At 43.8% G+C, this 14,080-nt stretch overlaps 1 protein-coding gene across 5 annotated transcripts in view; it reads left to right on the plus strand.

Annotated features, from left to right (window-relative positions):
- Positions 1-14,080, plus strand: part of PPP6R3 (protein phosphatase 6 regulatory subunit 3) — a 175,982-nt gene that overhangs the window by 29,178 nt on the left and 132,724 nt on the right. For 4 of the 5 annotated variants that reach the window (XM_049892684.1, XM_049892681.1, XM_049892682.1 and 1 more), the window contains exon 2: positions 2,316-2,451. The exons of the other annotated variant lie outside the window; for it this stretch is intronic. The gene's annotated coding sequence lies outside the window, so the exon portion shown is untranslated. The remainder of the gene's footprint in view (positions 1-2,315; positions 2,452-14,080) is intronic. 5 annotated transcript variants of the gene reach the window in all.

Below are 14,080 nucleotides of genomic sequence, written 5' to 3' on the forward strand. Positions count from 1 at the left end.
CCATGCGTTCCATTTCCAATTTTCCTAGATTCATACTTTGTACATTCCAGGTTCTGATTATTAATGGATGTTTGCAGCTGTTTCTTCTCATTTTGAGTCGTGCCGCATCAGCAAATGAAGGTCCTGAAAGCTTTACTCTATCCACGTCGTTAAGGTTTACTCTATTTTGAGGAGGCAGCTCTTCCCCAGTTGTCTTCTGAGTGCCTTCCAACCTGGGGGGCTCATCTTCCAGCACTATATCAGACAGTGTTCTGCTGCTGTTCATAAGGTTTTCACTGGCTAATGCTTTTCAGAAGTAGTCTGCCAGGTCCTTCTTCCTAGTCTGTCTTAGTCTGGAAGCTCAGCTGAAACCTGTCCGCCGTGGGTGACCCTGCTGGTTATCTGAATACCGGTGGATTAGCTTCCAGCATCACAGCAACATGCAAACCCCCACAGTACGACAAACTGACAGACACGTGGGGGAGAGCAAAGCATAGAAATTTTTTTTTTTTTCCCATGAATAAACTCGTTTACTTTATTGTAAGGTACTCGTGGCAAGGCATGCAAGTAAGACCTGAAGACATTTATTTAACATTAGAAAATCAGAGTTAAGAAGTATGATGTTAGTTTAGATGTTAGAGTTCAAATCCTGAGACTTCAGGCCTTTTTTTTTTTTTTAATTTTTATTGTGCTTTAAGTGAAAGTTTACAAATCAAGTCAGTCTCATACAAAAATTTGTATGTACCTTGCTGTAAACTCCTAGTTGCTCTCGCCCTGATGAGACAGCACACTCCTTTTCTCCACCCTGTATTTCCCGTGTCCATTCAGGCAGCTTCTATCCCCCTCTGCCTTCTCATCTCCCATCCAGACAGGAGCTGCCCCCAGTCTCATGTGTCTACTGGATCTAAGAAGGTCACTCCTCACCAGTATCGTTTTCTATCGTATTGTCCAGCCCAATTCCTGTCTGAATAGTTGGCTTTGGGAATGGTTCCTGTCCTGGGCTAAGAGAAGTCTGGGGACCATGACCTCTGGGACCCTTCGAGTCTCAGACCATTAAGTCTGGCCTTTTTATGAGAATTTGAGGTGTGCATCCCACTGCTCTCCTGCTCCCTCAGGGTTTCTCTGTTGTGTTCCCTGTCAAGGTTGCCGTCAGTTGCAGCCGGGGACCATCAGTTCTTCTGGTCTCAGGCAGATGTAGTCTCTGGTTTATGTGGCCTTTTCTGTCTCTTGGAAACCCTGGTGGCGTAGTGGTTAAGTGCTACGGCTGCTAACCAAAGAAAGGGTCAGTTCGAATCCGCCAGGTGCTCCTTAGAAACTCTGTGGGGCATTTCTACCCTGTCCTGTAGGGTCGCTATGCGTCGGAATTGACTTGACGGCACTGGGTTTGGGTTTTGGTTCTGTCTCTTGGGCTCCATAGAAGTGTTTTTAATTATATAAAACGTTAGCAATGAAAGATCTATCTAAAGATAAAACAGTGATTTTTGGGTAGTATTTGTTTTCTGATCATTAAATTTTCTTTTACGGCATCTCCCTTTTGTTCATTTATAATTATAGCATTTGTTATGAAACAGGCATCAAAACCAGAGTATGAGCCGTTTAAAGCAAAACTGGTGAAAGTCAGTTTTCGTCGTGGGCGATCAGTGGAATTTTACAGTGATTGTTCAGACACCTAAGTTCACTGCCGCACTTTCTTGTTGTAGCATATTCTTTTCATGGAAAATGTGGTATATAGTAAAAATCTTAGTACCCCGCATCCACTAAAAATTTAATAATCTAGCTCATCTCATTCCGCTAAGATGGCACACGGCACTTTTGCATTCAGCCAGTGCTAATATAGTCGCATTTAAAAAGGAGTTATATCATGGCTCGCGAGGACACACACGCACGCTCACACTCGTGCATGTACGTATCTAACTCACATATCCTGTTCAAATGTGTGAGTCAGCGGAGGAGGGGGCACCGCAGGTTGTCAGTGTTCAGGACCTCATGAGCCCTAACCTGGCCCTGGTAGGAGACCCTGTCGGATTGAGGAGCACTGTGCGTGGCTGTTCTGTCCCTGCTTGCCTGGCGGTCTGCCGTAGCCCTCCTGGGCAGCCCTGCTGATCCCGGAAGGAAGCCGAGTTAACATTACCTGTAGTCCTGTCTCGGCTATATTCAAGGAGCCCAGGGAGTTTGAAATGCACAGGCAACCTAGCTGTTGTTTTCACTGAACTTCCACAGTGGCGTGGAAAGAATGAGGAAGGATTGTAGAGACATGGGTTAGAGAGAGCTGGCGGAGCAGAATGCCTGTGAGGATTAAAGTAGACGTTAATGCCTGTGTTTGTGTCTCTTTCCAGAAAAAAGTCGGCTTGGTCCATTGCTGCCGTTTCCCCTACTGTCAGGCCTAAGCCAAGCTTCCAGTTCTCCGCATCGGTTACTACTCCATCGCCTCGGGAGAACCCTCCAACAGCTCACTTACTCACACTACACTGGGTAGGTGTGACTTACTGTCCTTCCTCTTCTGTCTCTTGAGTGTCCGCTGTTGTAGTCATCATCGTGCTTGATTCTGAATGGGTTATTTACGACTGCCCTTCTGGGGAGTGTGGGGTCTTCAGATGCAGAAGCCCCTTCAGGAGGCAGTAGAAGCAGAATGGTTAAGAAGAAGGCTCATTAAGCTTGAAACCTTGGTTTGACCCCTAGCTAGCTGTGTGACCTTTGGCAAATTATTTCACCTCTCTGAGCCCCAGTTTCTTCATGTGTAAAATGGCAGTAGTTGTAAATGTCCTCCTCCCTTTCCATAGAAAATGACTGGGTAATTCGAGTTCGTGGTGGTTTTGCAGGTGTTCTAATGTAGAAGTCTTAAATGTTATAGAACAAGTGGTTAAGGCCAGGCTGTTTTTGTTAATGTGTAATAGCTGATTTTAGGAACTCTGTTCTTGGCCTTTGTGTTGAAATCTTGATGAGAGATAGGATATTGTGAATTTTTCTTTTTTATTCCACTGCCATTTTTCTGTGTAGAACAGAAAGGCATAGCTTTTTAAAAAAATTACTCAAGATGTGTGTGATTGTATTTACTTTGTAGAAAATCAAAATTTTAAATAAGGCGAAAATCCCTTCAGATTCCCTTCTAGCCCTTCTTTTCCAGATAAGCTGCTGTTATTAGTTTTGGGTATACTTTCTTGACCTTTCTTACATGTGTTTGCATATATATGTGTGTGTTTATAGGAGCCGTGTGGTGCAGAATATGTATTTTGCATAAATAATGCCATACTGTTTTGCAGTTTCTTCCATTCACCATGTTTCTCTGATACACCCATACAGTCCATGTGGATCCTCTCTCTTCTTTGTAATGCTGTGTAGTCCAAAGGGAAGCCCACTGCCGTCCAGGTCGTCCCGACTCCTAGCGACCCCAGGCACAGAGTAGAACTGCCCCGTGGGGCCTCAAGGCCATCATCTTTGTGGAAGCAGGGAAGCAGGCCCCTGTTTGGTTAGCGGCTCAGCCGTTAACCACCGCCCGCCTGGGCTCTTACTGCTGCAGAGTATTTTATTTAGCCATTTCCCTCTCAGTGGACTTTTTTTGTCATCACAATTTTGTTTTTGTTATTACAATCTTTCTTTTTAGTTTTGTATAAAACACTTACTTCTTACAAGCCTTTAGACCTGGATGGCAATGGGTTTGGCTTTGGACTACACAGTGTTAGAAAGAACAGAGGGTTTAGTGCAATGTTTAGCAGAGAAATCAGTAAAATACCTACTAAGATGTAAGCTGGGGTGGTTTGTTTTTTGCTCTTTTTCTTTGCCCATGATGTACAACTGTGGAGCAACTGGAAGAAGCCTTTTCTTTGAAAGCTTTCTCTTTATCTCCCTTTGAAAAATAAGATATGAAATTGCTTTTAAACTCTATAAATGAACAATTATTTAGTAAATGTATATGAGTACCTATACATGAGTTATACAAAGATGTTCAAAACATTGTTGGTTGCTTAAGTCTCTCTGGCAGCAAATCCAGGGAATAGTTTCCTTGTTGAATTTACAAGTTCTGTGATACCATATTTTCCTACTTTTCTTGGCCTCTCCTTTTAAATTTTACTGCAGCCCAGTTTCGAATTTTGTTCTTCAGCCCTTAATTTGCACACTGTGGCTTGAGTAGTCTCCACTTCCACGGCTAAACTCAACCTGTATGTGCTAATGTTGCCCAGGTCTGTTCTCTAGGCCTGATTTTCTCTGGAGTTCCACCTGCCTCTTGGACTTTTCGACTCACATTTATTCTACCCCAGACTGAGTTACAGCCCTGGTAGTGTAGGGTTTAAATGCTAGTGAGTGTAAACCCCAATACTGCCAAATAACAGTTTTTCGTTCTGTGAACCTCACTTTCTTCGCTTACACGGTGAACCCTGTGAGAGCCGAAACTCAGTGGGACTGCTTCGGTGTTCTGGACCTCGCAAGTTTTCTGCCTCTGGCAGGGTGAAGTCTTACCACTTTTCTTTCGCTCCTTTTAGTGGAAAATATTTGAGTTTTCTTTCTCTAACGGTGCCTTGAACAGGTTCTGGCTTCCGCAGGTTTTGTTGTACAGTAGGGATGATGTGGTTGTTATGAGAATTAAATGACTGTTCGTATAACGATCACATTACCATATACATACATACAAAAAAAAAAACAAAACCAAACCCACTGCCGTCGAGCCGATCCCGACTCCTAGCGACCCTGTAGCACAGAGTGGAACTGCCCCACAGAGTTTCCAGGGGGCGCCTGGGGGACATAGCTCGGGGTTAAGAAGTGTTAGCCATTATAGCTGTTATTCTTTATACAAGCAATTCCCTGCCTTTCTGAGAAATTCCTTAATTGTTACAATGAGACCTAATCAAGAGGTACCATCATTTTTATTAATCTCATATATTATCTTCCCATCCAGTTGCCATCTAGTTGATTCTGACTCCTGGCGACCCCATATGTGTCACAGTAGAACCGTGCTCCACAGGGTTTTCAGTGGCTGATTTTTTGGAAGTAGATTGCCAGATTTTTATTTTGAGGCACCTCTGGGTAGACTTGAACTGCCAGCCTTTCGGTTAGCAGACAAGTGCCGTAACCATTTGCATCACCCCGAGGACTCACTATATTGTTGTACAGAGCCTGTGTAAGGCTGAAACCTGTCAGAGAAGGAAAACTCAAATATTCCCCACTAAGAGGAGCGATGGAGAAGTGGTAAGACTACGCCTGTCAAGGGCAGAATTGCGAGATCCAGAAAAACAAGGCAGTCCTGTCCAGTCTAGCTCTCAGAGATTTCACTGTCCTACTTGTTAAACATCTAGTACCCATTTACAGTGCATCAACAGTGGATGAGTGTACTTGTTGCTCCATAGCCCTCCCGGTATTAACTTAGTTCTGCTCCTCTGGCTTTTCTATTGAGTTGTCTAATTCTGTAATTTTATTGTTAATCTTCGGAATTTCTGATTCCTGTCTCTCTGTGGATTCTTGCAGCTTTATTATTTTTCATTATGTTCTTGAATAACCTTCTTAATTTCTTAACTGCTTTTATCTGTGTGTTCCTTGGCTTGTTCTGCATATTGCCTGAACTCCTTCCTGATGTCTTGAAGAGTTCTGTATATTAATCTTCTGTATTCTGCATCTGGTAATTCCAGGAATGTACCTTCATCCAGAAGATCCCTTGATTCTTTGTTTTGTTAGCTTGTTGAGGTAATCATGGTCTGCTTCTTTATGTGACTTGATATTGACTGTTGTCTCTGTGCCATCTATAAGTTACTGTATTAGTTTATTTTATGTTTGCTAACCGTATCCTAGCTTCTTGCTTTGTTTTGTTTTGTTTTGATATGTCCAGATAGGTTGCTTGAGTGAGCTTGCTTGATTATTTTCACCTTTGAAGCTCTAACACCCTGTCACCAGATGGCTAGAGTGTTACCAGGTATATGAGCCTAGGAGTCCATTCACTTTTCTTGTATGGATTCACCTCAGGTGTCCAGGTAGTTGGTCATCAAGTGTGTGGTACTCACTCTGTCCTACAGTCTTAGAGGGGAAAGGGTGATTGGTGTAGGTACAGGTATCTGGTTGCAGCAGGGGGTCACGCTCTGAACAAGGCAGGGGGCTGATAACTGTCCCCTGAGTGTCTGTGAAGAAAGCACGTCCCTGTTCCCTAGAGCACACGGGTGGGTTCTGCAGATGGACCTTGGGCACCCAGTGCTTTTGGTTGTAAGGACTGGGAGGTACCAGTTATCCTGGGGCCCCATTCGCAGGTGGCTGGGTGACCTGAGTGGAGCCACCAGTCCTTATGCCCCTGATGTGGGTAGGTGAGGACCTTGTTTAATAGGCAAAGTGGTGTCAAACATCAAACACCCGCCTCTCCACCGCACAGCTGAAACAGTTGCAGTCTGCCCACAAGAGCCTGTTCTCCTGAAATAGGCCCGTAGAGGTCCGCGCAGGGGGAAGGGTATTCAAAGTCCACAGACTGTTCATGCCTGGACAGGAGCTGCTTCTGTCCTGAGCTCCCCATGATGGAGCTGGCAGATTATCTTTTCCCCAATTGTGAATTTCTTCCTTCTCCAAGGCTGGGAGAATGGCTCAGGGCACTCAGCAGTTCCTTTCTATCTCAGGCCCAGGGAAATCAACAGCCACTGAATAACCTTGCAAGTACTTAGCTTTTGCTGAGAGCGCGGTTTTCCTCTGGTTCGAGAGGTGTGAGTAGGCTCTGTGGCTGGCTCTTTCTCCCTGAGGAAACTGCGGCTGAATGCTACCTCCAGCCATTGCACCCGCTCTCGGGAATGGTGCCTGGGGGATCCTGGGGACTCAGGTCTGGTAACTCCTCTCCACTTCTGAACCGTCTCTCCCTCCCTCTGCCGCTCCGTCTGTTTTCTAACTGCCTTTGATGTTCAGGGCTTCTAGCTTGTCATAAATGTAATCATTTCACTTGTTTTTTCAGGTCTTTGTTGTAAGAGGGTTCACCGAAGGCGTCTGACTACTCCACCATGTTGGCCCTGTCTCCCCGATATTAATTTAGGTTTAATCATTATTTTTGCTGACTCACCAAGGTAGAAAATTTTACTGAAAAATGAGCCACACTGACCATTTCTCAAATGTTGGTTTGTGCAGAGATGGTGTGGCGGCAGCGTCACTTGACCCCCTCTGAGTTCACGAGGGAGAGGGAATCGTTATCAGCGTCAGCAGCCCAAGGCTGGTCACTGTGAGGCGGAGGGCGCACATACCTCCTCTCTCTAACCTTTTACCCATTCGGACACTCTGATCTCTGCTAGGTTTGATAATTTGTTGTAGTAACCACACAGAACTCACAAAAAGTACTCATGATGGCGGGGTTTATTTGGGAAGTGAAAACCAAAAACCAGACCCACTGCCTTTGAGTCAGTTCCGGCTCATAGCGGCCCTGTAGGACAGAGTAGAGCTGCCTCGTAGGGTTTTCAAGGCTGTAAATCTTCATGGAAGTAGACCGTCACATCTTTCTCTGGTGGTGCGGCTGGTCGGTTCAAACTGCTGATTTTTTGGTTACCAGCTGAGTGCTTAGCCACCATGCCACCAGGACTCCTCTGTTAGGGGAGTAACAGGTTCCAATTCAGGATCAGGAACCACTCAGGATACAGTCCTTGAGTCAGGACAGCTTCTCCGCTGTGCCCAAGGGCAGACCTTTCCTTGGCCCCTTGGGCCTCTTCCCTGCTCAGGCAAGTGTTACAAAGCTCTTTATCTCCACTGATAAGTGCCCAGAGGCACCCCACTTCACCAGCAAGCTGCCTGCCCGAAGGCGCTCAGCTTTCTCCTCCTGGGCTGGGAAGCCCGCTGTACTGTCTCCTGCTGGTCTCCTGGTTCTGCTACCGCCCTGGTTTCTCTGCTGTTGGTTTTTGCTGTTTCTTGCCGTCTCTGGTGTTACAGCTCTCTATCTGTGTCTGTCTTTTGGGTCTAGAAGGTTTTCAGTGCAGAGATCCCAGGTCCAAAGGACACTTCCCACTGTTGTCTCTTCTTGGTTGTAGTGAGATCCCCCCTTTCTGCCTCTGAGATGGCTCATTTTAAGCCTAGTGGAATGGCAAATCTGACCAATGCCCTGGTTAGGGTTTCATACACCTTATTTGCATGGTCCTACTCCACCATGGGGTGTCACGCACCTTGTTTGCATTATTAGCATGCTATCCAATCCCCTTGGTCGGCCATAAGCACCTCATTTGAATACTCTCACCTGGTCATTTGGTGGGAGTTACAAGACCATGGTGAGAAAGGCCACATAAAAGCAATTCATTGTACTGCAGTTTTTGTTTTGTTTTTTTCTTAATGTTCTGTTCAGATCTTTTGACCGTTAGGTTTCTATTTTTTTGACTCCCTATTAGGCATTGTATAAACTTAAAAATTACCCTCTGGCGATTTGAGTTTACCCCCTTCATATTTTGAAAGGACTTCCTCTTTTGTTTTAATTCTTGTACTATATACCATTACTTCTCTTATCTTCTGTATTGTATCCCCTCTGCCTCTCTACCACCCCAGTATTGAAAAATGTGTTTCTAACAAAAACCCGAAAAAACAAAACCCACTGCAATTGAGTCGATTCCGACTTATAGTGACCCTATAGGACAGAGTAGAACCTGCCCCGTAGGGTTTCCAGGGAGTACCTGGTGGATTTGAACCACCGACCTTTTGATTAGCAGCGGAACTCTTAAACCACTATGCCACGAGGATTTCGAACAAGCCCTGAAAAACCAATTTTATGTCAGAAAAGTTTACTAGAATACAGTGATGAGAAGGTTAATTTCTTTGAGTCCTTGTCTTCAAATATAAATGGAGTTGTGTTATGGATTGAATTGTGTCCTCCAAAAATATGTGCTGTAAATCCTAACTTCTATGCCTGTGGTTATGATCACATTTGGGAATGGGTTGTCTTTGTTACGTTAACGAGGCAGAATTAGTGTAGGGTGTATCTTAGTCAGCCTCTTGAGAGATAAAAGTGATTGAAAAACTGAGCAGAGGAGACATGGAGTAAGATAAATGCCAAGACACGTGGAGATCTCCAAGGAACCAGGAAGCAAAAGTTGAAGAGATGAGGACCTTCCTCCAGAGTCACAAGAAAAAGCCTTCCCCTAGAGCCGGCGCCCTGAATTTGAACTTCTAGCCTCCTCAACTGTGAGAAAATAAATTTTTGTTTGTTAAAACCACCCACTTGTGGTATTTCTGTTATAGCAGCACTAGATACCTAAGACAGGTTGTGAGATGTGAGATGTATTCAACACATACTTGAATGTCTTCTAATGTTTTTGAACTGCCTGGCACGTATTAGGTCCTTTGTAAATGGTAGCGCCGTGGTTTTCATTCCACATGCAGAAGCCTCCTTTGTGACAATCTGAGAGTCCGCAGCATGGTTGGAAGGAGGACGGCCTTTCGGAGCCTCACACTGTCTCTGGGACCTGTCTGCACCTCAGATTTTACTTGTAAAAAACTGATGTAATGTATAGGATTGTTGTAAGTTTCAAATGAGGGGGTTTGTGAATATGCTTGGTAAGGCAAACTACAGATGCTGAATTCCTTAAAAAACAAGTTTCCGTTTCTGAGCACCTTCCTTTGTAAATATAAACCACATAACTTTTTAATTTAACTTTTTAACAACAGCTTTGTTATTTATTCCTATGCCATAGAATTCACCCATTTAAAGTGTACAGTTTATGGGTTTCCAGTACTATCACAGAGCTGTGCAGCCATCACCACAGTCACTTTGAGGACATTTTCATCACCCTGAAAAGAAACCCTGTACCTTTAGCAGCCTCCCCATTTCCTCCCAAACCCCTCAGCCCTAGGCAACCGCTAACCTACTTTCTGTTTCTGTAGATTTGCTTCTTGTAGACATTTCATACGAATGCGATTGTATGTGGTCCTTTTGACTGGCTTCCTTCCCTTAGCATAGTATTTCCAAGATCATCTGTGTCCTAGCATGCATCAGTACTTCATTCTTTTGTATTGTTCGTTGTGTGGGTATACGACATGCTGTTTATCCATTTGTCAGTTGACGGACACTTGAGTTGTTTCCACTTTTTGGCCGTTATGAATAATGCTGCTGTGATTGTTCACTTACATGTCTTTCTGTAGACATGTGTTTTCAGTTCTCTTGGGTGTATACCTAGGGGTGGAATTGCTGGGTCATAGAACATGGGGTTCTTGGCACTGTAGTCGTGGCCCAGCTGCAGCAGCCACGCGGTGGTCCCGTTCATCACGTTGAGTCAGGTGCGGCAGATGGGGTGGTACATGGTTCAGCGCCTGCACCAGCAACCGGGATGGGGCAGTGAGTCCAGAGCCATGGGCAGGTATGCAGGCTGCTGCCCCCTTGAGGGCCGGGTGCCCATCTCTGGCTGCTGGTGTCCTGCGGTCAAGAGGGGTCAGTGGGTCAGAGCAGCTGGTTACCCCCACCCTTGTACTTCGACCAAGAGGCATCATTCGAACAGAGTAAGAGGATACCGTGTGGTTTCCAGTCAGGAAAGGTGTGTGCCAAGGTTGCATCCTTTCACCATACCTATTTAATCTGTATGCTGAGGAAATAATCTGAAAAGCTGGACTATATGAAGAAGAACATAGCATCTGGATTGGAGGAGGACTCATCAATAACCTTCAATATGTAGAAGACACAAACAGCCTTGCTTGCTGAAAGTGAAGAGGACTTGAAGCACTTACTGAAGAAGATCAAAGACCACATCCTTCGGTATGGATTACACCTCAACACAAAGAAAACAAAAATCCTTACAACTGGACCAGTAAGCAACACCATGATGAGTGAAGGAAAGATTGAAGTTGTCAAGGATTTCATTTTATTTGGATTCACGATCAACACTCACGGAAGCAACAGTCTAGAAATCAAACGGCACGTTGCATTGGGCAAATCTGCTGCAAAAGATCTCTTCAAAGTGTTGAAAAGCAAAGATAATCACTTTAAGGACTAAGGTGTGCCTGACCCAAGCCATGGTGTTTTCAGTCCTCTCATATATATGTGAAAGCAGGACAATGAATAAAGACTACCGAAGAAGAATCGATGCCTTTGAATTATGGTGTTGGTGAAGAACATTAAATATCCCATGGACTGCCAGAAGAATGAACAAATCTGTCTTGGAAGAAGTACAGCCAGAACGCTCATTATAAGTGAGGATAGCGAGACTTTGTCTCATATACTTTGGACGTGTTATCAGAAGGGACCAGTTCCTAGAGAAGGACATCGTGTTTGGTAGAGTAGAGGGTCAGCAAAAAAGACCCTTGACAAGATGGATTGACACAGTGGCTGCAACAATGACCTGAAGTGTAACGGTTGTGAAGATGGTGCACACTGGGCTGTGTTTTATTCTGTTGTTCATGGGGTCACTATGAGTTGGAACCGACTCCATGGCACCTAACGACAACATACTAACTTTATGTTTAGCGTTTTCGATGAACTTCCACTGTGTCTTCCAAAGTGGCCGTACCATTTTACATTTCTACCAGCAATGGACGACGGTTCCCTTTTCTCCACATCCTGGCTCACGTTTGTTATCGTCTGTCTTTTTGGGTTATAGCCACCCTAGTTGGTGTGAAATGGTATCTCATTGTGGTTTTGATTTGCATTTCCGTGACGGCCAATGACTTTGAGCAATTTTTTCCATGTGGTTATTGGCTCTTTGTATATATTTGAAGAAATGTCTGTGTATTTGAATCCTTTACCTTTTTTTAAATTGGGTTATATGTCTCTTATTGAGTTGTGAGAATTCTTGATACATTCTGGATTCAAGTCCCTTATCAGATACTACACGAATTACAAATATTTTCTCCCATTCTGTGGGTTGTCCTTCACTTTCTTGATGGGGTCCATTAAAGCACAAATTTTTTAATTAAAAAACAAACATTTGTTGTTGAGAATATACACAGCAAAACATACACTAAGTCAGCAGTTTCTACGAGTGCACTCAGTGACAGTGACCGCGTTCTTCAGGTCATGCACCCATCCTCACCCTCCTTTTCTGAGTCGGTCCTACCGCGTTAACATAAACTCACTGCCTGGAACAAAATTTTAAAATTTTGATGTTCATTTTCTTTTTCTTTTGACGCTTGTGCTTTTGGTGCCGTGTCTAAGAAAACTTTGCCAATCCAAGGGTGTGAGGGTTTACGCCTGTATTTGTTTTCTAAAAGTCTTCATCACTTTATTTTTAATGACTGTATTTCATCGGATAGATAGAAGAATCTTAGTTCAGAGAAAATTGTTACTTATTGTTGGATATTTAGGCACCGTGAATTTGCGGATGGCCCGGATTGTTCTGTGGTGTTTCCCACAGTGCCCTGTGTCTTCTGTATCTAGATATTTCTCTTTTTTTCTGTTATAAACTCTTTGGCTATTGTTGTATATAAACCTTTATAAATACCCAAGATAAATTCATGGAAGTAGAATAATTGGTTTTTTTTTTTTTTTAAGGATATGTAGATTGTAATACCTTTTGATAATCTATAGCAGAAAAATTAATCCAGTTTATACTTTTACCAGAAATTCCAGCCAGTTATGTATATATATATTTAAATTGGAGGAAATTTTAAGCATACACAAATATAGAGATAATAGTATAATGAATCGTCATTACCCAGCTCTGACAGCCACATACCTGAGGCCAATCCTGTCTCATTTCTTCCTTCCACCTTTCTCCTATAGTATTACTGTTTTTAAACCCTATTGAATTATAATAGAAATATAGGAAAGTGCACACTTAAGTGAATTTTCACAAGCAGAAGCCTACCTGGGAAATCAGCCCCTCAGAACCCCCCTTGTATCTACTGCCAGCCATAATTTTCCTCCCCCAAAGCAACCAGTATCCTGACATCTAACAGCATTGATTAGTTTTACCCTTAAATAGACTCTTACAGTGTATATCCTTGTGTCTGACTTCTTTCTCTTGGCGTGTTTTGTGAGACTCACCTATGTTGCGTGTAGTTCATTATTCATTCCCGTTTCTGTGTGAAATTTCATTGTATGGAGTTATTATCTGTTCTCTTGGTGGACATTTGAGTCATATTTTGGACTATTACGAATAGTGCTGCTCTGAACATTGAAAGTGTGTGTCTCGGACTGTGTTGACATCTCCTGTCTGGAGGGGAGATAGAAGGGTAGACAGGGCTAGAAACTGGCAAAATTGTCATGAAAGGAGAGACTGGAAGGAGGGAGCGGGCTGACTCACTAGGGGGAGAGTAAGTGGGAGTATGGAGTAAGGTGTATATAAGCTTATATGTGACAGACTGACTTGATTTGTAAACGTTCACTTAAAGCTCAATAAAAATTATTAAAAAAAAAAAAGTATGTGTCTCGGGTGAATGTATGAATGCATTTCTGTTTGCAGCATAGCAAGGATTGGAATTGCCAGATCACAGAGGTCTACGTGTATTCAGTTTTGGAAAAGTGGTGTTATCTCCTAAAAGAACTGTATGGTGTTACACTTCTACCAGCCGTGTATGAGGGTTCCAGTTACTCTATGTCTTTTCCAGTACTTCATGTTTTCCGTCCTTTTCATTCTGGCCACGCTGGTAGCTGTGTAGTAATGCGTTACGGTGGTTTGAATTGACACTAGTGAAGTTGTGGTCCTTTTCCTGCTTTTTTGATCATTTGGATATCCCTTTTTTCTGAAGAGTATATTCAGGTCTTTTGTTCATTTTTCTATTGTATTATCTGTTTTTCTTATTATATTAGTTATTTATTGCCGCATAACGAATTACCTACAAACTTGTTGTCGTTAGGTGCTGACAAGTCATTTCGACTTAACGTGTTACAAAGTAGAATTGCCCCATGGGGTTTTCTTGGCTGTGATCTTCACAGAAGAAGACCACCAGGTCTTTCTCCTGCAGAGTGGCTGGGTGGGTTCGAACTGCAGACCTTTTGGTTAGCAGCCCAGTGCTTAACCGCTGTGCCATCAGGGCTCCCTCACCCATAAACTTAGTGGTTTAAAATAACAACCATTTATTATCTGGCAGTTTCCCGGGCCGGGAATTCAGGAGTGGCTCGGGCGTGAACCCCGTCTTGCAGTCCTCTGGAGGCTTGGCTGGGGAGGGAGGGTCTGTTTCCAAGGGGGCTCGTGCAGTTGCCTGGCGAGTTAGTCCTGGTTGCGGGGAGGCCTCAGCTGTTCTCCCATGG

This window comes from Elephas maximus, chromosome 7, assembly GCF_024166365.1.
Source record: "Elephas maximus indicus isolate mEleMax1 chromosome 7, mEleMax1 primary haplotype, whole genome shotgun sequence".
Classification (NCBI taxonomy): Eukaryota; Metazoa; Chordata; class Mammalia; order Proboscidea; family Elephantidae; genus Elephas; species Elephas maximus.